The sequence below is a fragment of the Schistocerca piceifrons genome, chromosome 1, assembly GCF_021461385.2.
Source record: "Schistocerca piceifrons isolate TAMUIC-IGC-003096 chromosome 1, iqSchPice1.1, whole genome shotgun sequence".
NCBI lineage: Eukaryota > Metazoa > Arthropoda > Insecta > Orthoptera > Acrididae > Schistocerca > Schistocerca piceifrons.
Genome location: NC_060138.1, coordinates 993,297,540 through 993,321,266, shown reverse-complemented (window position 1 = coordinate 993,321,266; position 23,727 = coordinate 993,297,540). Strand labels below are relative to the sequence as shown.

The following is a 23,727-nucleotide window of genomic DNA, read 5'->3' as shown; positions in this document are numbered from 1 at the left end:
AACCTTACACCCGAAAAAATTTCAAAACATAACTTCACAAGAGGAATCAGTTTCAATTTTTGTAATTTCAGTGTCATGTATCCACAGATGTAACAAAAATAACTTGTGCTACATACACAGGTATGTAGTGTTTCCTTTTTCTGGATTAACACTAAACATAAACTTGGTGGCTTGAATGATTGCAAGAATTGTTGATTGAAAATGGGCCAGCAATTGTAAAACTAGTTAGAGATAAGTAAATCAAATAATAGCAGTGCAATGTCTGTTTCCAAAGCAAAACAAAAATTATAATATGTCTTTATTACCTGCTCACGAGTTATAAAATGATGGTAGTTAATACTGGTAGCTGTGTGTGACTGTTCCTGTATAGTACTGTGCCCAATAACTTGGATACTGTCATATATGAAATCTCCTGTGTCTCGGGATGCCGAGCATTGAAGTCGGCAGCAGTCACTCTGGTACTTCATCCACCATTTATTAACACAGTTCCAGTTAATTCCTGCTGTGTAAGTGCCATTGTGGTCACATGCAACAATAAACAGAATTGATCACCTCCTAGTAATTTCAAACTTTAACAGCTCATAACGCCTACACAAATAAAGATATCTTAAAACAAATTTCACATATGCATTCCTGAGAAAGATTGCCTTATAACCCCCTTCCCATTTGAAACAAGTAATCCAAATTCAGGATTGCGGATTTCAAGATGGCCGCAACTGCCGCCATGGCACCTAAAAGGTGTGCCCCCCTACATGCACCCCATACCGGACACCCTTATGACTCCTCACACCATTCAAGTTTTAGAGGGGTGTATCCAAACTTTTTCCTCATCCCCAATATAACTATTTTTGAACCCCAAATCAAAGTTTGAAATTTCTTTATGCTCCAGAGTGTGGCAAGAAGTTTCTTCTCTGTGGCTGTATAATTCATTTCGTGCTTCTTAAACTACAATTTGTGAATGCAGTTGTTCTGTGTTCTATTTCATGGTCACATTCTCCTTGGAATAATTCTGGAAGGTTCATGCATCACAGGATGCTTCAAAATAGCTGCGCTCACAAACACCTGTTTGGTATTACAAAATGCTTCTGCTGTACCTTCATTCCACAATTAATTTGCTTTCTGTTTCAACAAACTTAACGTGAGTGGGTCATTCATAACATTCCACGAATATAAGTGATAAAACCTTGCTAGTCCTAGGAAAGAACGTAACTACCTAACATCCTGTGGCTCTGGAAATCTTTACAGTTCTTATCCTATTGGGATCTGGCTTTATACCATTTACTCCCACTAAATGTCCCAAAAATTATGTTATTCTCTACCAAAATGAGATTTTGCTAACCTAATCACGATACCTTTTTCATAAAACTTTTGCAGGGTTTTAATCAACAGTGTACAATGTGCTTCCCATGTTTTCAACACCAACAGAATGTCATCAGTATGTCTAAGTAACTCCTGAAGTACTTTTCTTCCTAATCCTTGATCTAGAGCTGAAATAAAACTCGTAGAGATATTCAAACCAAAAGGTAAGATCCAGAAGTGATAATATTTTCAATCAGATAAGAAAGCATTGTATTTCTTGGAGTTTTCGTGCAGTCTTACATGCCAATAACTGGCCACTAAATCGACTGAGCTAAAATACTGGCCTGCTCAAATTTTCCTAACAGTTCGTCAATACTTACAGATCTAACCCTTTCCATTTCTGTGTGCTTATTAAGTGTACATGCATCTAAAACTAAATTAACATCTTCTGTGGCTTTTTTAACCACTAACAGTGGTTTGTTATATACACTAATACTTCATTCAATCACCTGATGATCAACCACCTTGTTAATTTTGTCCTTTACCACAAATCTTAAACTTAAAGGCACAGGCTAAGATTTACAAAAGAATGGGTTACTGTCTTTGATCTTAAATTGGCAAATGTAATATCCTATAACTCCTAGCTTATCGGAGTACACAATTTGTCATTTGATGGAATATGATACAGTGCCATTTTCTGATTGTCCGTTAAAGCTTAGATTCATAAGCTTATATATATGAGCGCAACTTACAGGCACTATGACGATAGTTTGTGTGGGGGTAGTGTATTTGTTTCTTCCTTGCTTAGTACTTTGACATTTGCTACTAACCTTATTACTATATTATGTGTAACACATGATTTATTTTTAAAGGTACTAATACAGGCTTAGCATCAACTTTACACGACAGATTAGCCATATGAAAGTCTAAAACCACTTTGTAGTTTAGTAGTCGGTCTATCCCTAACAATAAATGTAAATAGACATTTGAAACAACTAATGAAGATTGCATACATTGAAACTGATCCAATTTCATGGAGACTCTCATCTCAGACTTAACTGGCTTACCTTTTGTTCCAGTCATACTTACAATATACACTCCAGTAACTGGTAATATAGGAACTAATTGTTTCTGTTTCATGGGTGGAACTAATTCTCCCAATATCACTAACTGAATAATGTGTATATTTACTGTATGGCCATACAGTTCTCCTAACACAACAAGTTTTGGGATATACCTTGGGTTTCACCTTCCTCCTTCGGTAATATCCATGGGTATAGGCCGTTAATTGTTGTATATATGAGCCAACTGTGGACTGGTTGCATCCTGCATTCTGGCCTGCAATCCTGGATGTTGTGTGTTTTCTGTCATTATTACCAGAGAGAAGTGTGTTATTACATCTTTATTTAACTCCAAAGTGTTACCTGCATTATCATTCACATTATTATTTTGGGTAGGTACTAATACTTGAGACTGTATATTATTATTGTTAATTGTTCTCAGCTTATTAAATCTATTGTTGATGCGAGAATATCATCTCTCTTTCCCTTAAAAATGAATTCGGAAATCATTACGTTGGTTGGGGAGAGCGATATGTGCAGTAATTATAGATAAGCCACATCAAAAATTGTCTTCCCAGAAAACCACGCAGGCATAGATGCATTCTACAACATTAGATAAATGTTAATCTCGTAGTTTTGATGTGCGGCTTGGTAATTTACCTTTTCTTCCCAAGGATGTACAATAGTGCCTGTGTTGCTGCAATGGCTATTCTCTCTTTGTTAATAACTTCATCTCCGAATGTGTCCGTTCAAAGATGCAAGTTGCTGTCGCATCAGAAGAAGGAATTTAGGACATAACTCGGTAGTAGAATGAAAAGTTGCAACTTCCACATATTAGAACTTTTACTTAACAAAATATTGAGCCGGCCAGTGTGGCCGAGCAGTTCTAGGAACTTCAGTCTGGAACCGCGCGACTGCTACGGTCGCAGGTTCGAATCCTGCCTCGGACATGGATGTGTGTGCTGTCCTTAGGTTAGTTAGGTTTAAGTAGTTCTAAGTTCTAGGGGACTGATGACCTCAGAGGTTAAGTCCCATAGTGCTCAGAGCTATTTGAACTTCACAGAATACTGAGAATCAATGACATGTGTCTGTCTCACACGAACTCAGAAGACTGGCAGACACAGAGATCGGTGGAAAAAATACAAATGAACTACATGAAATAATTGCTGTTTTTGTTCTTCAATTTTCTGTCAGCATAGATATAATCATACATCCCTACGATATCCTTGCCGTACGGATATGGTGCGAATATTTATGGGAGGGCCATTTAAAGAACCTACACAATTGCCCCTCCACCCCACTGTATACTTGCGTGAGCCACATCACTGGACGGGACTGTTGGCATACTACACTGTTTGCATCTTTTTATTATTATTATTATTATTATTATTATTATTATTATTATTATTATTGTTATACTTTTTTTTTAGTTTACATTGTTGGCCTGTCAGGGTGCTGAGACCTATATTTGTGGCCAAGTTTACCTCATTTAATCCTGGAAAGTGTCATTACATAATACAGATATGTACTTTTTGTTTAATTTGCACTATGCTATTTACAAAAAGTTTTAAAGGTTGCATCAACGGGCACATTTGAATTCAGAGTCTGTAGTTCGATTATTGGAATTTAACAGCTGCTATTGCGGCATTGTCCAGCAGGCGCATCCGAGTTTGTTAACATATCAGTTAAGTGGCACTGTACTGGAGTGTGCTACAGTTTTACTTGTTAACCAAAGTCAATAAAGATGTTCATCCCATTGCTGTAACGTATTGTGCTGAGGCTTGAGCAAACCCTCGTATACCATTGCGAGGAAGTTCATTGTTTATGCCCCAGGCATTTGTTCCTGTTGTAACCTACATATTTCGTGGTTGAACCAGGCTCATGCTACTCAACATCCCGGACACACTTAAAAGGGTTCAAGGTAAGTCTCCAATGCCTTTATTTGTTTCCGTATGCTCTCTGTGGTAAAATATCTTGTCGATACCAGAGTCCACCAATGATATAAACGTTCATTACTGCTTTGCACTTGCATATGTTTTTCACTAGAACGCAGGAATTAACTGGTTTCAAACATTCACAAAATGTTCGTATACAGTTATTATTTCACACACGCAGTCCTGGAAAACATAATCAGCTTTATAAAGTCTTTAAATTTCATCGTTATGATAACATAAGTATTTACATTTTAAAATATAATGACACGCCGGGTTTGCGTATTTCTTGCTCCAGACATATATATTTTCATAATGCGTTTATATTTTTTTTACATAAATGTTATACAAAAATTACATAAACACTACGTAAATTATACATACAAGACAGTTAATATTTTGTACATTTCTTGTAACTTCTTTCAGTTTGTACATTTTCATTTTTATCACATTTTGCTCTTTTGCATTAACTTTTTGAATGTTTGTTTGTGGCAACATATATTCGTAGTCTCATCTCACTTTTAATATTACAGAGGTTGTCATTTTTTCAATCTCATTTTCCGGTATTAACAAAATATTCACATGCAACATTATCACATGATGTGCATAAGTTTTGCACTCGTACATCATATTGGGCGTGAGTATCCATCATTACAGGGGCAGAGGAAGAAGAGCTTCATAACACGAAATCATGATAAGCCTACATAACTAGGCTTATCTATGCCTCTGACAAGTTTACGAGGATGTGTTCACTGATCTACAGAAAATGTTATGGGCAGGAATAAGCATTCAGTTTTTACCCTACTACTGCAATCCTTCATTCATCACTGGAAAATTATTGAGTACATCATTTCATGACTCTCGTACAAAAAAAGTTAATCCACTTGCTTCCTGTTCACTGTCTACTGATACATGCTGACCATACAGTATTGTGTTACAGAAGTGTCATCTCAACTGTAAACAGTCTGCTTATTTGTTGGTGATTTACATCTCATATTCTGCAGGATATGACTCTTGTGTACTCTGTTGTGTATGAATGTGTCCCTACAAGAGTTGTCCCGATGAACAAGTGTAAAACAATGTTGAAACAACTTGTGTTCATGTGCAAATGTATTGTAATAACTCTGCTTGGCACTCTCATCAGTCACATGGACTTATAATGCATGATCAGACCAGTTTTCATTCGGTAGCACGAGACCTTAAGTTCAATCCTTTTATTCATCTGATGTACTGTAGCTTTTTTCACACACACACACACACACACACACACACAGATTCACACTATCACACTCTCACACATTTGTCTACATATAATTATCGGTGTGTCTTTTGTGCTTTGGTACCAAACACCTAACTATTATGTTCCCTATTTTACCCAGGACATAACTCTGCATCATTCGCTGGAATGACACCTAAATATTAACTTAAAATTAAGTGCATAATTGCTACATGCTGCTAATATATCGTACTTCCAGTATTCGTATTGTCAACTGCGGTTGACATTTTGACCTACCTTTATGCACGTAAATAGAAAAGTGTTGTTTCAGGCTGGACACAATCCTACCTCCCGTAGTATACTCAAGATTTAATTTATATTCCTTCGTACCTCACATAGATATCCCCTTTCGGGTAGCACATAAATAGCCACTTGTATAAATGTAAATAACTTGTATGTAATATCATAGTGTGTAACAAGTTTTCTGTAGATAGCGTTTACTTCGTCCTGTGTCTCTGTCTCTGTCTCTGTGTGTGTGTGTGTGTGTGTGTGTGTGTGTGTGTGTGTGTGTGTGTGTGTGTGCGTGTGTGTGTGTGTGTGTGTGTGTGTGTGTAGTGCAGTGTACTAATTTCTTAATCTTAGTTTAGTTCTGTAGTGTAGAGGTTTTATTTCCTTAATAGTCAACTCATATTCTAAGTTTTCCCTGAATGTAGATTGTTTGGCGTTTCTTTTAAGCTAGCTATACTTTGTTCATCATAAGAATAAACCTTATGCAAATATTACAACATGCATTCTTTCGCATTTGCTTGAATCTCATTGGCTTTCATTTCATGTGGAGCAGAAGTCAAGCCGCATCCAGTACAGTCAGGTACAATCACAAGTTTTATGCTGTGTTACACAAATGTAGATTGAGCTATAATGCGGGACAACCGCTTTTGTGGCACATTTAACAGGGACAGCACTGGCCAGCCAGCTGGTCCAACTAACCTAAAATGATGTGAGCAATTGCAACTCAGACGTACAAAGAGATGAGCAGTACAAAGAGATGAGCAGACAAACAATATAGCTTCAAATGTTATGTAATTTTTAAAGAGAATGAAATAATATTCGACAAAACTTCAATACCACTGTACGCATCTTAGGTGACCATACGGAAAGCATAAAATATAGTATTCTAATTACAAAGAGTGATGAAAATTCCTAACTTAAACAAAGGGTGATTTTTCTGAGTGATCTGTGTGTATCCAAAAGTATACTGCAGGGATTTCACCATATTGTTGAATACTGAAGCCACTGAAGGTATTAATTACTGTCAGTCAGTCAGTTTGTTACTTTCTTAGCTCCTTCCTTATCTGAATCCAAAAAATACAGTTCAGTTCTGGAACTGTCATCTGCTACGTTGATCAAAAACAGAATCCATGAAGCTACCGAGGCACCGTATTTTCTCCTCTTCTTTTATGATATGTCATTCTATATCCCTTGACGTATCATTCTATATCCCGCCAGTGTTCGGCAGTGACGTGTGAAAAACCTGTGCGCATTAGTTCCAGTATGTCTGGCAGCTTAATCATCTTGTTATTTCTTGCGACAAATCTCTTAACTTGACTCTACATCAGTTCTGTTGCGTTCATATTTTAATGGTACAATGGCAAATGAAAAATACAGCATTTGTATGGAGTGCTCAATGCTGTGAAAATGATTGTTTTTCGTGTTTCTATGGTGCTTATTACACTGGTTCATGTGAGACTACATCTGTGGTATAAAATAATGGACATAGTCCAAATTAAGAGTATTTGGGTTTTCATTTTTGTACTAAAAAATTAAACTGTTATGTTTTCTTAATTTAAGCAACCTTTGTTAACAATCTTCCATAAAATATTGATAATTAAGAATTTATATTTGAATTGAAAATGGGAATTTTGCGTGCAATTTTTAACAATAAACAAGGAGACATGCATTATTCTTTAAAAACATTAGGATTAATTTTACAGTTATTAGATATAGGTAATACAAATTGGACGAAAAAAAGTTGACCAAGCTGAGACTTGAACCAGCGATCCATGAACTGCACCTGATCATCAGTCTAGTATGCTATTGATTTCGCTATATATCTAGTGCACATTTATATTCCAACTGTATCAAATACAGTCCCTTCAAAAACTTTAAAGCTGATTTTTTTTTTTTTTTTTTGTAAATTTATGAAAAACATTAAGAACAACCTATTTCTTGTCACTTTTTAACCATGTTCCACATGTGTGTTTCACTATGGAGCAGGAAGCAGCATCAGTCATTTTCATACTGCGTATTATCAGCGCCCAGGTCGGAGCACAACAGTACAGAGACTGGGACTGTACACGATTTTTTAGTTAAAAACTACATACCTAAAGTGTGATTAAGAGAAAAGTTGATGGCTGTTAATACATTAGAATATCTTAAAGCAATAATGTAAAGAAAATTTTGTTTGAGAATAATGAATTAATTAGGAATAAAGGAAACGACTCACTGAAAGGCAAAACTGCTGTGTCATTGACAGGTGCAAAAACAAATAGTACAGAGCTTTGCTTTACTAGCTTTTGGAATAAAATTCCTTTCTCAATCTGTAGGAGAAAAGGGGAGCTATCCATACAGCACATCCTTCACTCCTGTAACCTCCCTGGCCTAAACCTAAGGTAATTCACTGTCCCCACCCAATAGAGAGAGAGAGAGAGAGAGAGAGAGAGAGAGAGAGAGAGAGAGTGTGTGTGTGTGTGTGTGTGTGTGTGTGTGTGGGCGGGCGCGCGCGCACACACCCCATCCAGTACCCCTGCACAATACGTGCCAGCTAGTTGTGTGCTGCCCTCTCACACCCTAGTTTGTGAAATCATGCGCACAGCCATCTGCCCCCTCCACCTGCACCCCTAACTAGCCCACAGATGGCTCCCCACTCTCATATGAGCCACTAGACACTTCCCCCTGACCCCCTCCCTATCTCCCACCCTCTCAATCCCTCACCCTGCACCACCACTTCAGCCCAGTACACTTACTGTGGCCCAGGAAAGAGCTGGCAGTCGACTGAGCACTAGAGGTGAGCCAGACAGTTATTTTGGAGTAATCGTTATCAGGGTTACAGTTATTTTTTTATAATCGTTATTTTTAATTGTTACAAACAACTGTCATTACCGAATAGGATTATGGTGAAATAACATAGTTGAATCCATCAGTTTAGTTATCAATATAATTATAACTGCAAGTAGTGCAAAGTGGCAGGAATGTTGTATGAATCGTGTGACGACCTTAGATAATTAACTGTCCAGTACATTTCAGTTGCTGTTTGGACTGTTATTGGTGTTTCATATTATACGTATGTAAGTTATCGGTCACTATAGGAATATTATCCTCGTAGCTGCAACAGAAAGTAAGCGGAACTTCGCCACAGTACTGTCCAAGTGAAATGTTAAAAATGTGCTTTTAAGTTTGAAGTAATACGTAAGCTGAATTCTGTCGGTAAAATTCTGAGCTTAATTTCTTGAGCTGTTCACTCAATAGATTATGTGTATGGCCTTGTAATACAACACAAAAATATACGTAATGTGATAGATTTGTTTCTCTTGTACATGGTAGTCCATTGGAGGAAAGTGTGATTACACTAATCCAAGTTTTATGTTAAATTTGGAAAACTGCTTGATTTCTTCAGCTACTGTGAGGGTCTTAATTTTTTGGTGGGAGAATTACTAACTGCATTTCTTCGAGCCTTCAGTTTGTTGTGTATCTCTTAGGTTTGGCGTTATTGTACACGGAATTCCAGTGGATGATTGGATGTGTTAACCCTGTAAGTGTAACAGATTTAAATGCCTCGAGCATCATTACAATATCTTTTTACTGTGTTGATCTAATTCTTCTTTTGGTATCCAGATTGTGAAAGTCTGAATTAATAGTATTGATGTGGGGGATAAAAATGTGCTGTAAGTTTTCAGACATTTCTCAATAACAAAATTTCCTGTCCTGAGGAATACTTTACCTGTCAATTCCATGCTTTACTCTTCTTTTTGCTTCTGTCACACATATTAGGCAATAATAAACACTTCATCTGTCAATGCCACCTGCCTGCTTTGAATTTTTTTCCCTTTTTACAATTTAATATCATGACAGTTAACTATATGAATATGTAACGGACTAATTCATGAACGAGACAGATGAGTGCCCAAAATGAAGAGCTAAGTTTTGCATATAACAGTACCACAGCATAGCAATGAGTGAGTGCACCTGGCAAAGTTTTTCAGTGTTGCTTAACATAATAGAAAATAAACTGACTTGAGCTCTCTGAAAACAAAAAAGCCCATATTATTCAGAAGCGTTCATGTAGTACGCACAAGTACTAGTAGGCCCTAATATAAGTAAATCTATTCTTTTATTTAAATACCACTGACAAACTATATAACCTCATTACTGTTGTAAGCATACCTGTATTCGTTCCAAATATGGGCCCATCAACTGGTAAATTTGCCGTACATGTGTCTGAAGTGTGAATATTCCATTGTACAATTTTCCTGCAAAAAATTGATGTAGAAAATGTTTCAAAGTCAGCGGCCAAAAACTAATTAAATAAAAAAAGCCTATTTCCAATGGATGTGTACAAACTGAGAAAACTCATTTTTCTCTTAGTAAAAAGCTACGTTTCACCAAATTACACAAGTCTCTTTTTACTCAAGTTGATAAGATACAGTTTAATGACATTGATCTGGTTCAGTACCAGCACTTTTTCATCATAATGATGCCACTAAGCATAAGGGATATGGTATACTTTGAGAAGATACTCAACTATTTTCCATTTTTAGATCACCTACAATACTCAAATGTTTCGGTAAGTGTAAAATCCCTAGAAAATATTAACATGTTGCATACTCTTTGCAATATTTCATAGCTTTCCATACTATGTAAAAGACTATTGCTAGTGCTATTAGCCTATTAGCAACAACACAGAGAAAAACAAGACCACAAAACGAAAGTCAATACCCTCTAATGCATCCTAAGGCCAGAAAGAGAGTGACATCTATTTCGGAACTACAAGAAGTGGAGAGAAAAGAATCCCTTTGTCAACTCTCTGGAACCCCTGAAGACCAGCAGTTATTTCCATAGCAGTATGAAAATGTTTTGTTCACTCTAGTAACTATCCTCTCAGGAAATATCATCGGTTTATAAGACCTTAAACTGGAGTCAAGAACACAGTTACCAACTTCCACATTACCTGTAGTGGTAGCCCATTAACTGCCAGAGAACAAGAACTGTGAGTGAATATGATAACTACCAGAAAAATATACCAACCTCTGACAGTTATTTCCATAGTCGCTCGAATTCCTTATGGTAACTATCTGTACTACCTGCCTAAACTAAGTTGACGAACAGAGCGGTGACTCAAGGGAACGACCGTATATGTGCTGTGCCTTTATGGTTGCCCTATCAGCCACCGCTGTGACATTAACTGTATTTAATTTTTTGTCCTGAAAGTAAAAAGAGCACACAAAATAGTACACAATTCTACCAACAGATGGTGTGCAGTCTCATAGTTATTTCCATGACCTATAGAACACCTACCAGAGGATCTATCCCTCCCCATCATAGCCAGATCTCAGATGAGTTGACACTAAAGCGTAGTACAGTCCTCGGTAAACAGATGGTGCAAAGCACTGTTGGCAGTTATTGAAGTAACTGCTAGTATCAAATGAGAGGTTATCACAGTAACTGCTACTTTCAATAACCGGCTATTTCTATCAGTTCACATTATTTTTTGCCACCTCTAGTGAGCACAGTGTAGGGAGACAGGTGTGTGTGTGTGTGTGTGTGTGTGTGTGTGTGTGTGTGTGTGTGTGTGTGTGGGCGCGCGCGCGTATTTTTCTCCTACAACTTGAGAAAGGAATTTCATTATGAAAATTAGCATAGCAAATCTCTGTACCTTGTGTTTGTCAGTATCTTAAAGTTTCATTTAACAAATCTAAGTAATAAGGTATCTAATACATAAGTAGGACCTACTTCTAAGAGCGTAACACAACCAGTGTGTGTGCACGCTATGGCTTGTGCACAGTCATTGCATTTGTGTTTGTTTACATGAGGTTTATTCTTATGATCAATTGAGTATAATGCATGTGTGCAGTTCTGTCCTCACTCCCACTTAACCACTTACATGCGCTGCGTCGTAATCGCACGCCTACAGTGTGTTTAAACAGTACAGTGTCAAAGAATTTTTGTGCTCAGTGAGGGTAATGTTTTCTGAGCTGCTCTGGCCTGGAAACATACAATAAAAATCTTTCATAACTAAAACATATGTCCTAATAAGGCGACACACATGAAATAAGCAAAACTCAAATCTTTCCTTAATACTAAAAATCAGTCGTAATAAGTATTTCAACTAGACCATGAGTCATCTCTTATGTAAACTTATACACATTCCTCCAAGCCGTGGTTGACCATTGTTAAATTCTGTTTAGTACACAAATTCACATAAATATTTGTGTGGGTAGAGCCCCTTTTCCTTACCACTGTTGAAGTATATGAACTTAAAGGCTCCTGGATAAGGACTTTTTGATATAACAAGTGTCAGTTTCCATTTGCGATTCAACTTACCCTGCTTTTTGGATGGGTCCTAAGGAGTACTTGTTGTCCCACATGGTACTCCACAGTGCGTTCTAATTTCTTGTCATACAACTGTTTTCTGTACTCAGCCTTTTCTTCAGTGCTGACCAGTGCCCGACGGATTTTCTCCTTTTGCGATATTTCCTACCTAGGGACCTTGGGTAGAGGTTTTTCCCAATCTTTTACTTGGCGTTTGCTAAACACTAATTCTGTAGTTGTAAAGCCGGTTGAGCTAGGTGAGAGATTGTTGACAGCTTGCTGGAATGGAGTAATGTATTCGATCCACCTTGGGTGTTTCTGAGGGGTGTAAGTCCAGGTAAATCTGTTAAATTCCTTAAACACCCTCTCTATGGGACTTGGTTCTGGGTAAAACCCGATTAAAAGTATATGTTTAATGTTGTGAGTGTTCATTAACTCTTTCCAACAGTTGCCTGTAAAGTATGACACATTGTCTTGTCAGCAGTATTTCTGGTGGCTTGCTTATTCTGAGTAGATATTCCATTGTAATTCTTCTGATGATGGAGCTGGCAGTCACTGACCACACAGCATATAATTTGACCTAGTTGGAGAAAATGTCATATAGCACAACAACATATCGCACACTTCCTTTCCATCGGGTACAGTCCAGCTGCATCCAAGGAAACTAAATGTAAAGTTCTTTTGGGCAATATCGGGTGTAGTTCAATTAGTTTTGACTTACTTGTGTGCTTATCCTTCTGACACTCAACACTTTTCCATATTACCTGCAGAACTTTTCGCCTTAAACTTGGATAGTAACAGTAACTGCTTATCTTAGAAGGCATTTGGAGACACCATAGTGTCCCCAAACTTTGTGAGTGTATAATATAAAGTTCTTAACATGATCGTCTGGTAAACAAACACGCCACTGGCTCTGCTCTGAGTGGTGTTGGTGAAACAATACACATTGGTAAATTATACAAAATTTTTCCAGCCTGTCATCATTTTCTGCAGCAGTTTTAGCCTTACCTTTTGCCACCTGGGATCCTTCTGCTGTAGTTGCTCCATGCTTCTACACACTCGAACATAGTATGGCTGTTGGGTTTTATCTTTCATCAACAGAATCCTGATTTCTGAATTGTTCTCCACGAATTCCAAGAATTTGTCTAGACCTAGAGGAATCCTTGATAAGGCAACAGCAGTTACATTTTGATTACCTTTTATATATATACAATTTTGAAAACAAATTCCTGTAGATACAGACACCTCCTAGTGATCCTCCTGTGTAAGAGTTTAAAAGTGAGAAGGAAGGACGAAGATTGATGGTCGCAATACACCTTGCTATGCTTTCCCCAAAGCTAGAATTTGAACTTTTTGAAAGCCTACTAACAAAACTATTTACCTTGGGGGTAAGCCCCCCTGTTCATGTCAGTGATTTGGAACAAACAAGTCCCCAGCCTTTGTGAGGACACGTCTGTACACAGACAAAAATAGTGAGTCATGTTAGGATGATGTAAGATATTGGCATTCAAAAGAGCTTCTGTAATGTTGTCAAAATCAGTTTGGCATTGCCTGGTCCATAACCAGGGGTGGTTCTTCCGTAGAAGATTCAACAGTGCATCACTATTTAAAAGCTGCTGTGGTATAAATTTTCCGAAGAAAGATACCAAATCAAGATATCCCTTCAACTGTTTCTTATTTTGAGGTACAGGGCAGTGTCTGATAACATTGATCTTCTCAGGCTATGGAAGAATGCCTTGAGGTGATATTGTGTGCTCAAAGAATGTAACCCTTCACTTACCGAAATGTGATTTCGTTAGGTTGGCTGTGATTCCATATCCTGAAAACCTATATAAGTCCCAAGACTCAATCTAAAGCATAAATAAATACAACTGCACTGATGTTTAAACCAAAAGGGAGAACACAGAACTCATAGCCTCTGCCCCCACATACAAAACCATTGTACTTACACCTATCTTCATGTATTGCAATTTGCCAGTACGATGACATGGATCTATAATGCTGAGGTACTTAACATTATGGAATTTTAGAAGTTGTTGTTCTTCTGGCTTGTCGGGCCACGTCCTGACAGGAGAGACAATAATTTTATTTATTCCTCATACATTGAGCATGAGGCGGACATTACCATCTGATGTGCTAAAGACCAAAATGTGGCTACAGTATGGAGATACGGATAGTTGTATTATTTCTCCATTTATCATTCTATTGATCTCTTCCCTTACAGCCTCCTCCTTGGTCCGTGGAATGGGGTAAGACAAAAAGGAGAAGGTTTCATGCGGATACACCTCCATTTTGTATTTGTATCCTTTGATTATGCCAGGGCGTTGTTCAAAAATGTGAGCAACATGCATTAAAAGCTCCTGCAGTTTTTCCTCCTGTAAGACACGCTGACTCACTTACCTTGGAGTGCGTGATCTCGAGGCATATTTCCTCTTTCTATGAATGCTCAATTCCCTGTTTGTAAACAAACATGATGGTGGGATAGGAGAATTGTATTTGAACCTCAGCAGTGCGTTTTGGATTGCTTTCTCTGGCATTTGACTTGACTGGTTCTACTAAATATTGTTGGTCATTCACAATGAAATGACACTTCCCCTTACCAAAGTCAATTTGTGCTTGGTACTTCCTAAAGGTATCCATGCCGATAAGGCAGTTTACTATTAGCCTTTCAACCACAAGAAAAATGCATTGTAAAGAGAAGCTATCAATTTGAATCGGAATCCATACGTGCAATATTATGCCTTTAGACTTTTACCTCCTACAGCTGTTTACAGTTTTGGACTGGAAGCATCGGTATGTGTCCTTGTTTTTGTAATTGGTGAAACAGACCCCGTGAAATTATATTAGTGGTAGCTCCAGTGTTCGGTACTAGGTATTTGTGAATTTGATTGCTGCCTGTACTGTGTCTTCGTTTCCATCTACACAGTTGGTAATATCCTCCTGACATAGGTCATCTTTGATATCACCACAGTTGTCATACCTAAGAAAACAGCTTTCAACTAGTTCCAAGGCCCCACACCTATTACAGGTCATTGAATAGGGGCCCATCAAGACCAGTTAGAGTTTTCCGAATTACCCTGAGCACAAACCTCCTTGTCAGGGTAATCGCAACTACGTGCACATTATGCACCTAGTTTCGTCAGTTAGTATCTTGCACAGTTCTGGATTTGAAATTTCGCAGATTATTTTGTCTCCTGGTTGCGTTCTGCACCTGCCAGTTTCTCACCGTATGTTAGCTGTTGGTCAGCTTTTCAAGATTTTTAGGACATCTATGTGTGATATCAGGTTTACTCAGTAACAAGTTATATAGAGATACTTCTCGAAGTATCGTCTGAGCCCTCGGTGTTTACAGCTGAATGGTGCTGGGTCAAATACTTCACACCTCAGTCTCTCTTGTACTTTGATGGATCAGAATATCGTAGGTGTGAAATTTTCCTGCCATGTCGGTGACCCACAGCAAGACATCACCCTGTGTATAACCTACCACAGAGCATATCTTCTGTGCTTCTGTCCATTTCCTTGGGAAAACATTCTGGAAGGCTCTTATGAACATGACTGGGTTTCTCTGATTTGGAGGGGGGGGGGGGGGGGGGGGGGAGAAGAAGACTGAAATTGCCTGTGTTGTAATAAGCCTTCACCCATAAACAAAGTAGAAAGTCGTGCAGTACTGACAGTTGGGGGCCTGTCATTGTTTTTATGCATTGGATCATATTCCAGATACCTCTGTGTGGCAAGGACAGAAGTTGGCAAAGTGTGCTGCATGTTATAGTTGCGATCTATTTCACCTGACTGGTTAAGGGTTCAACTGTGGCTAGATGTTAGGATTATCTATTCTGTCTATTGTCACCTGATAGCTTATGGTTAAATATTCCCTTTCCTTTTCAGTGTTACTAATGATGTTAGTCCGTAATTTTTCCTCCACTGCTTTCAACCTCTGATCTATTTCAGCTCTCAGTTCTGCCTTATCTACCTTCATTGCTGCCTCGATTACGTCTACATCTATATCTGGACTACCTTCTGTGCCGGGATACTGCCTTGGTCAAGGATACCAGCCTCAGCTCTATCCTTTATTTCTTTATTGTCTTTATCTGCCCTTTCTGGCCCCTTTCTCATGAAATGAGTATTTAAACTTATGCTACATAGTAGCAGTGACAGGTCTTGCACCTGTTCAGGTATATCTTTGTACGCTGTTTGTAACCCATCATCGGTACCTGAGAGTGTGTTTATATTCTGGCAAAATTGTGACTGCTCCTGCTGCATTTTTTGTCTGAGCCTCAGACTCTTCCTTCACCGTTTCCAGAAACTGTTCTTATGTCTTGCCTACTGATGACGCTTTCTGGTGTAAATTATCTACACTCCTGGAAATTGAAATAAGAACACCGTGAATTCATTGTCCCAGGATGGGGAAACTTTATTGACACATTCCTGGGGTCAGATACATCACATGATCACACTGACAGAACCACAGGCACATAGACACAGGCAACAGAGCATGCACAATGTCGGCACTAGTACAGTGTATATCCACCTTTCGCAGCAATGCAGGCTGCTATTCTCCCATGGAGACGATCGTAGAGATGCTGGATGTAGTCCTGTGGAACGGCTTGCCATGCCATTTCCACCTGGCGCCTCAGTTGGACCAGCGTTCGTGCTGGACGTGCAGACCGCGTGAGACGACGCTTCATCCAGTCCCAAACATGCTCAATGGGGGACAGATCCGGAGATCTTGCTGGCCAGGGTAGTTGACTTACACCTTCTAGAGCACGTTGGGTGGTTCGGGATACATGCGGACGTGCATTGTCCTGTTGGAACAGCAAGTTCCCTTGCCGGTCTAGGAATGGTAGAACGATGGGTTCGATGACGGTTTGGATGTACCGTGCACTATTCAGTGTCCCCTCGACGATCACCAGTGGTGTACGGCCAGTGTAGGAGATCGCTCCCCACACCATGATGCCGGGTGTTGGCCCTGTGTGCCTCGGTCGTATGCAGTCCTGATTGTGGCGCTCACCTGCACGGCGCCAAACACGCATACGACCATCATTGGCACCAAGGCAGAAGCGACTCTCATCGCTGAAGACGACACGTCTCCATTCGTCCCTCCATTCACGCCTGTCGCGACACCACTGGAGGCGGGCTGCACGATGTTGGGGCGTGAGCGGAAGACGGCCTAACGGTGTGCGGGACCGTAGCCCAGCTTCATGGAGACGGTTGCGAATGGTCCTCGCCGATACCCCAGGAGCAACAGTGTCCCTAATTTGCTGGGAAGTGGCGGTGCGGTCCCCTACGGCACTGCGTAGGATCCTACGGTCTTGGCGTGCATCCGTGCGTCGCTGCGGTCCGGTCCCAGGTCGACGGGCACGTGCACCTTCCGCCGACCACTGGCGACAACATCGATGTACTGTGGAGACCTCACGCCCCACGTGTTGAGCAATTCGGCGGTTCGTCCACCCGGCCTCCCGCATGCCCACTATACGCCCTCTCTCAAAGTCCGTCAACTGCACATACGGTTCACGTCCACGCTGTCGCGGCATGCTACCAGTGTTAAAGACTGCGATGGAGCTCCGTATGCCACGGCAAACTGGCTGACACTGACGGCGGCGGTGCACAAATGCTGCGCAGCTAGCGCCATTCGACGGCCAACACCGCGGTTCCTGGTGTGTCCGCTGTGCCGTGCGTGTGATCATTGCTTGTACAGCCCTCTCGCAGTGTCCGGAGCAAGTATGGTGGGTCTGACACACCGGTGTCAATGTGTTCTTTTTTCCATTTCCAGGAGTGTATATCTTGCATCAAATCACTGAACAGTTGTGCTTTTAGGTCTTTCCACATACTAACAAGCTTATCCCACAATTCATTTGAAAGATCAGCAAGCAAATCTTTTGCCAAGTCATTGATCTGTTGTGTTATGTCGGTTTTTAAAAATCATTAAAGATTTCGTTTTGTCGTTTTGATAAATAATTAAATTTTTTATCAGTACTTTGTTTGAGTGTTTGTTTTTGCTCCTCCTTAAACTCATCCTTAAAATTATTGAAGCTTTGTTTAAATCACTGTTGTAACATTTGCACCATGATCAGGGGTTCCGGTGTGCGCAATGCGCTGTGTCCAATCACATTTGCATTAGTTGTAAGTGTGGCAGGCAAAGAATGATTTAACAAGTCCGCACTGTCGCACGTTAAATTTTCACCAGGGGAAAAAATACTCCTTGGGGAAAATTGTGACCCTGTCTCATCTATTGCCATCATTGTATCATTTCGAATGATATTACTACTATCGTCTGTGCCCATATTAATTGAAAAATATAATTTGTCATTGTCAGTGCAACCGACATTTTCAGTTTTGATTTCATTTGTTGCCGCATCCATTTTGGCGACATGTTGTGCCATGGCAATGGATTGGCAACAATGTGCCTATTGTGGGGAAACATTCCACATGGGAAAAATATATCTAAAAACAAAGATGATGTGACTTACCGAACGAAAGCGCTGGCAGGTCGATAGACACACAAACAAACACAAACCGGAGATGGGAACTTGCTCTTCAATACCCTAACTCCGGAGATGGGAACTTGCTCTTCAATACCCGAACTCCGGAGATGGGAACTTGCTCTTCAATACCCGAACTCCGGAGATGGGGACTTGCTCTTCAATACCCGAACTCCGGAGATGGGGACTTGCTCTTCAATACCCGAACTCCGGAGATGGGGACTGGCTCTTCAATATCCGAACTCCGGAGATGGGGACTTGCTCTTCAATATCCGAACTCCGGAGATGGGGACTGGCTCTTCAATATCCGAACTCCGGAGATGGGGACTGGCTCTTCAATATCCGAACTCCGGAGATGGGGACCGGCTCTTCAATATCCGAACTCCGGAGATGGGGACCGGCTCTTCAATATCCGAACTCCGGAGATGGGGACCGGCTCTTCAATATCCGAACTCCGGAGATGGGGACCTGCTCTTCAATATCCGAACTCCGGAGATGGGGACCTGCTCTTCAATATCCGAACTCCGGAGATGGGGACCTGCTCTTCAATATCCGAACTCCGGAGATGGGGACCTGCTCTTCAATATATCCTCTCTTCCCGTTATCCACCAGGCCTCAATCTCCGCTAATTTCAAGTTGCCACCACTCATACCTCACCTGTCATTCAACAACATCTTTGCCTCTGCACTTCTGCCTCGACTGACATCTCTGCCCAAACTCTTTGTCTTTAAATATGTCTGCTTGTGTCTGTATGTGTGTGGATGGATATGTGTGTGCGTGCGAGTGTATACCCGTCCTTTTTTCTCCCTAAGGTAAGTCTTTCTGCTCCCGGGATTGGAATGACTCCTTACCCTTGCCCTTAAAACCCACATCCTTTCGTCTTTTCCCTCTCCTTCCCTCTTTCCTGATGAGGCAACAGTTTGTTGCGAAAGCTGAATTTTGTGTGTATGTTTGTGTGTCTGTCGACCTGCCAGCACTTTCATTTGGTAAGTCACACCATCTTTGTTTATATATATATAATTTTACAAAATGAAAAAGTAAATGAATACTTTTGAAAATGAAATATTGTGTTTGTAATAGTGATGACACCACCGAAAACTATTCAGTGGTGCCTCGTTACAATGTATCAAAATACTTTGTCAATGTAACTCAGTTGTATGCGCACATTTCTCTCCCTAAATTTAATTTTCTGTCCAAATGTCTACGTATTTTACAAGAATTCTTCAATTTTGGAATTGGATTAGGAAAGGTACTACGATTACTAACGACAGAGACACTACTAAGCGCAATCATGCCCACAATGAATTATGAATTTTCCTTCCTTTTTGTTGGGTTTCTCGCCCCTTGCAGAATAATTCTCCAATTTACTGTGTTTAATCCTTTACACATCATGTGATCTCCATCCTCATTCCAATAACAAGTTATCCCATTCATGAAACAGAGAAAGACAATGATTGGTATAATAGAAAATTTTTAAAATTATATGATTATTTTAAATTATTGCAAAGTGACACACTCTCATAAGTTCTGATGTTGATTCTTGAGTTTCCCTGGCAGCCGAGTATTCCTTCCATATAATTATCAAAAAATTTTTACAAAAATTCACCTTTCTAGCATCACACAATTTTCTCATCCTTCAGTAAGGTCACCAAATGTGCATGGTCCAGCTACTCCATACCATGGCTGTGCACAACTTATTCTTCTCAACTTCGTCTCCGGGCAAGTTGAAACTGTAAGTGTGTGTCATTATTTCCAGCTACTAAATGATGAACACGTCTTCAATGATAATCTGTCGTATTTTTTCACCTATTTACATCAGATGACAGAGGACAAATCCACTTATCAGTAATTCATAACTTTGTATACATTATTCAGTATATCTGACCAGACCCAACTCAATATCTAAGATTTTACAATCTCCATTGTCTCGAGTGTTCACGTTGTAGTATTTCCATTTTCTTATGTTGTAGGTGTTTGACACCTTCGATGGTGTCGCCAAGGAATAAATGTCGGTGTCCAGCTAGTTTTACCATGCTCACTGTGACTTGCCCCTGCTGTGTTAAGCCACAGTATACACACCATCTGCACAGATCACAGATCGAAGTGTGCACAATATAATTTTTACATTACATAAGATGTTTATAAAAGCCACAACCATCTTTCACCAGCGTGGGCTTCGTTAGTAGAACATAGTTCGTTGTCACGCTTAACATCATGTTATGCTACAACCTAAGAAAGGAAACAAGAGTAATCTAATGAATTACAGACCCATATTACTAATGTCAATTTGCAGTAGGATTTTTGGAACATATACTGTGTATGAACATTATGAATTATCTCAAAGAAAACGATTTATTAACAAATACCCAACATTGATTCAGAATATTTCATTTTTGTGAAACAGAACTAGCTCTTTATTCTCACTAAGTAATGAGTGCTGTAGACATGAAATGTCAAATTGATTCCGTGTTTTTAGATTTCCAGAAGACTTTTTGACACCGTTCCTCACAAGATACTTGTAATCAAATTGTTTGGCTACGGAATACGGTTTGTGTATTGTGTGACTAGATTCATGATTACCTGTCAGAAAGGTCACAGTTCGTAATAATTGATGGAAAGTCATAAAATAAAACAGAAGTAATGCATGGTGTTCCCTGGGAAGTGTTGCAGGCCCTCTGCTGTTCCTGATCTATAGAAACGATTTAATGGACAATCTGAGCAACCCTCTTGGGTTACTATCTTGTAAAGTCATCAGGTGATTGGAACCAATTGCAAAATAGTTTAGACAAGATATCTGTATGGTGCAAAAAGTGGCGATTGACTCTAAATAATAAAAAGTGTGAGTCATCCACATGAGTAATAAAAGGAAGCTGCTAAATTTCGGCTACACTTTAAATCCCACAAGTCTGAAGGCTGTAAACTCAACTAAATATGTGGGATTGAAGTGAACATAATGTTGTGAGGAAAGCAAACCAAAGACTGTGGGTTATTGGCAAACACTTAGGAAATGTAATAGGTCTACTACTCAAGAGACTGCGTACACTATGCTTACCTGCCCTCTTCCGCAGTATTCCTGTCAGTGTGGGACCTGCATCAGATAGGATTGATGGAAGACACTGAAATATTTCAGAGAAGGGCAGCTCATTTTGTACTATCACATATTAAGGGGGAGAGTGCCATGGATGTGATACAGGAATTAGAGTGGCAATCACTAAAACAGGCGTTTCTCGTTGTGGCATGATCTTCTCATGAAATTTCAATCAGCTACTTTCTCCTCAGAGTGTGAAAATATTTTTTCGGTGCCCACCTACATAGGGAGAAATGATTGTGATAGTAAAATAAGAGATATCAGAGCTCACACAGACAGGTTTCAGTGTTTGTTTTTCCCACACACTGTTCGAGAGTGGAACAGTAGAGTAGCAGTTTGAAGGTGATTTGCTGAACCCTCTGCCAGGCACTTAATTGTGAATTGCAGAGTAATCATGTAGATGTAATCACACACAAATAGGTGGAATGGCCGTTATTCTTTGGTTACACTATTGGCGAGCAAACACTAAAAATATTACCAATCATTAAATATCTAGGTATGTGGAACCAGAGCAGTTTATAAAGTGGAATCGCTACATAAAACTAACTGTTGGAAAATATTTGCCAGTCGGACATTAATTGGAACCATAAAGGGCGCTGCATGAAAAACTGGCTCCGAGTAGAGACTGCTCGCCAATTACTCACGAACTGTTGCACGTCACAAGCGTTACAACAACAAATTGGTAAACATGTTATAATTTGATGATGATGATGATGATGATGATGATAATAATAAGGCCCGGGAAAAGAATCGGCCTCCGGTATGTTCTGCCAGTCGTAAAAGGCGACGAAAAGAACAAACCACTAATAGGGCTAACCCCCCTTTTAGTGTGATTAGTTGGTTCAGGACAGAACTAAAGAAGCCTCGGACAAGCGCCGTCATGGTCGGGGACGACGCTTGAACCCTATGCCCGCCCACAATGGTAACGACACTGCTAGCCAACTGGAAAATGATGTAAATCCAAATAGAAGTGTTTTGCAGGATATGCTTCCTGCAACCACCCTAGAAGGAAAACAAAGACAGAGGATGAGATGGTCAGATGAAGTTAATCGACACCTCATGTTCTGTTATTACCAAGCAACAAACCTAGGAACCGACACAACTGGATACAGATCACAAGTATACACAACATTTATTACCAGATACCCAGAATTAAAATTTTTAACAGAACAACGATTAGCTGATCAGATCCGTGTAATAATAAAAAATAACAGGATACCCCAGTCAGAATTAGAAAACATCAAACAACAAGTACAACAAATACTGGAACAAAATAATGTGCAATCAGAAGAAGAAGAAAATACAGTAATGGACTCAAACATCCCAGAGCAAACAAACAAAGAACAACATGCACCAATTAAACAATCAGAGGAAAACGAAATCTTAAGACAGCCACCAGAACAAGCACAAATAGAACACGAAGTGACACAGATGTTAGATATAGAAGAAAAATTTCAGCTAACATATATAGAATACAAAGACACAAATACAGACATTAGACCATTCTTGCATAGACCACCAAATAACCCACAAGTCGAAACAACAATAAAAACTGTCAACACAATCATACACAACAAAATAAATGAAAACACAACTATGGAAGAGTTACAACTACTGGTTTATATAGGAGCACTCACTACACTAAATATACACACTAGGCAGAGATCAGAACCACCCAACACACAGAAGAAACCCACAAAACCAGCATGGCAACACAGGCTACAGATCAAAATAGAAAAACTGAGAAAAGACATCGGACAGCTAACACAATTTATAAGAAATGAAATCTCGGGAAAAAAAAACGAAAAAAGTTAGGTAAAATCTCACAACAAGAAGCGACAGAGCAATTAGACGAAAAGAAGCAGAAATTACAAGCATTAGCCAAACGACTCAGAAGATACAAAAAAAGTGAAAATAGAAGGAAACAAAACCAAACATTCAACACAAACCAAAAGAAATTTTACCAGACAATAGATAACACACACATTAAAATAAACAATCCACCAAACATAACAGACATGGAACACTTCTGGAGCAACATATGGTCAAACCCGGTACAACATAACAG

The 23,727-nt window shown here is 39.5% G+C and overlaps 1 protein-coding gene across 1 annotated transcript in view; it reads left to right on the top strand.

Moving 5' to 3' along the window:
- LOC124779919 overlaps positions 1 to 23,727 on the top strand; it is a 241,475-nt gene that overhangs the window by 141,741 nt on the left and 76,007 nt on the right. The window lies entirely within an intron of this gene.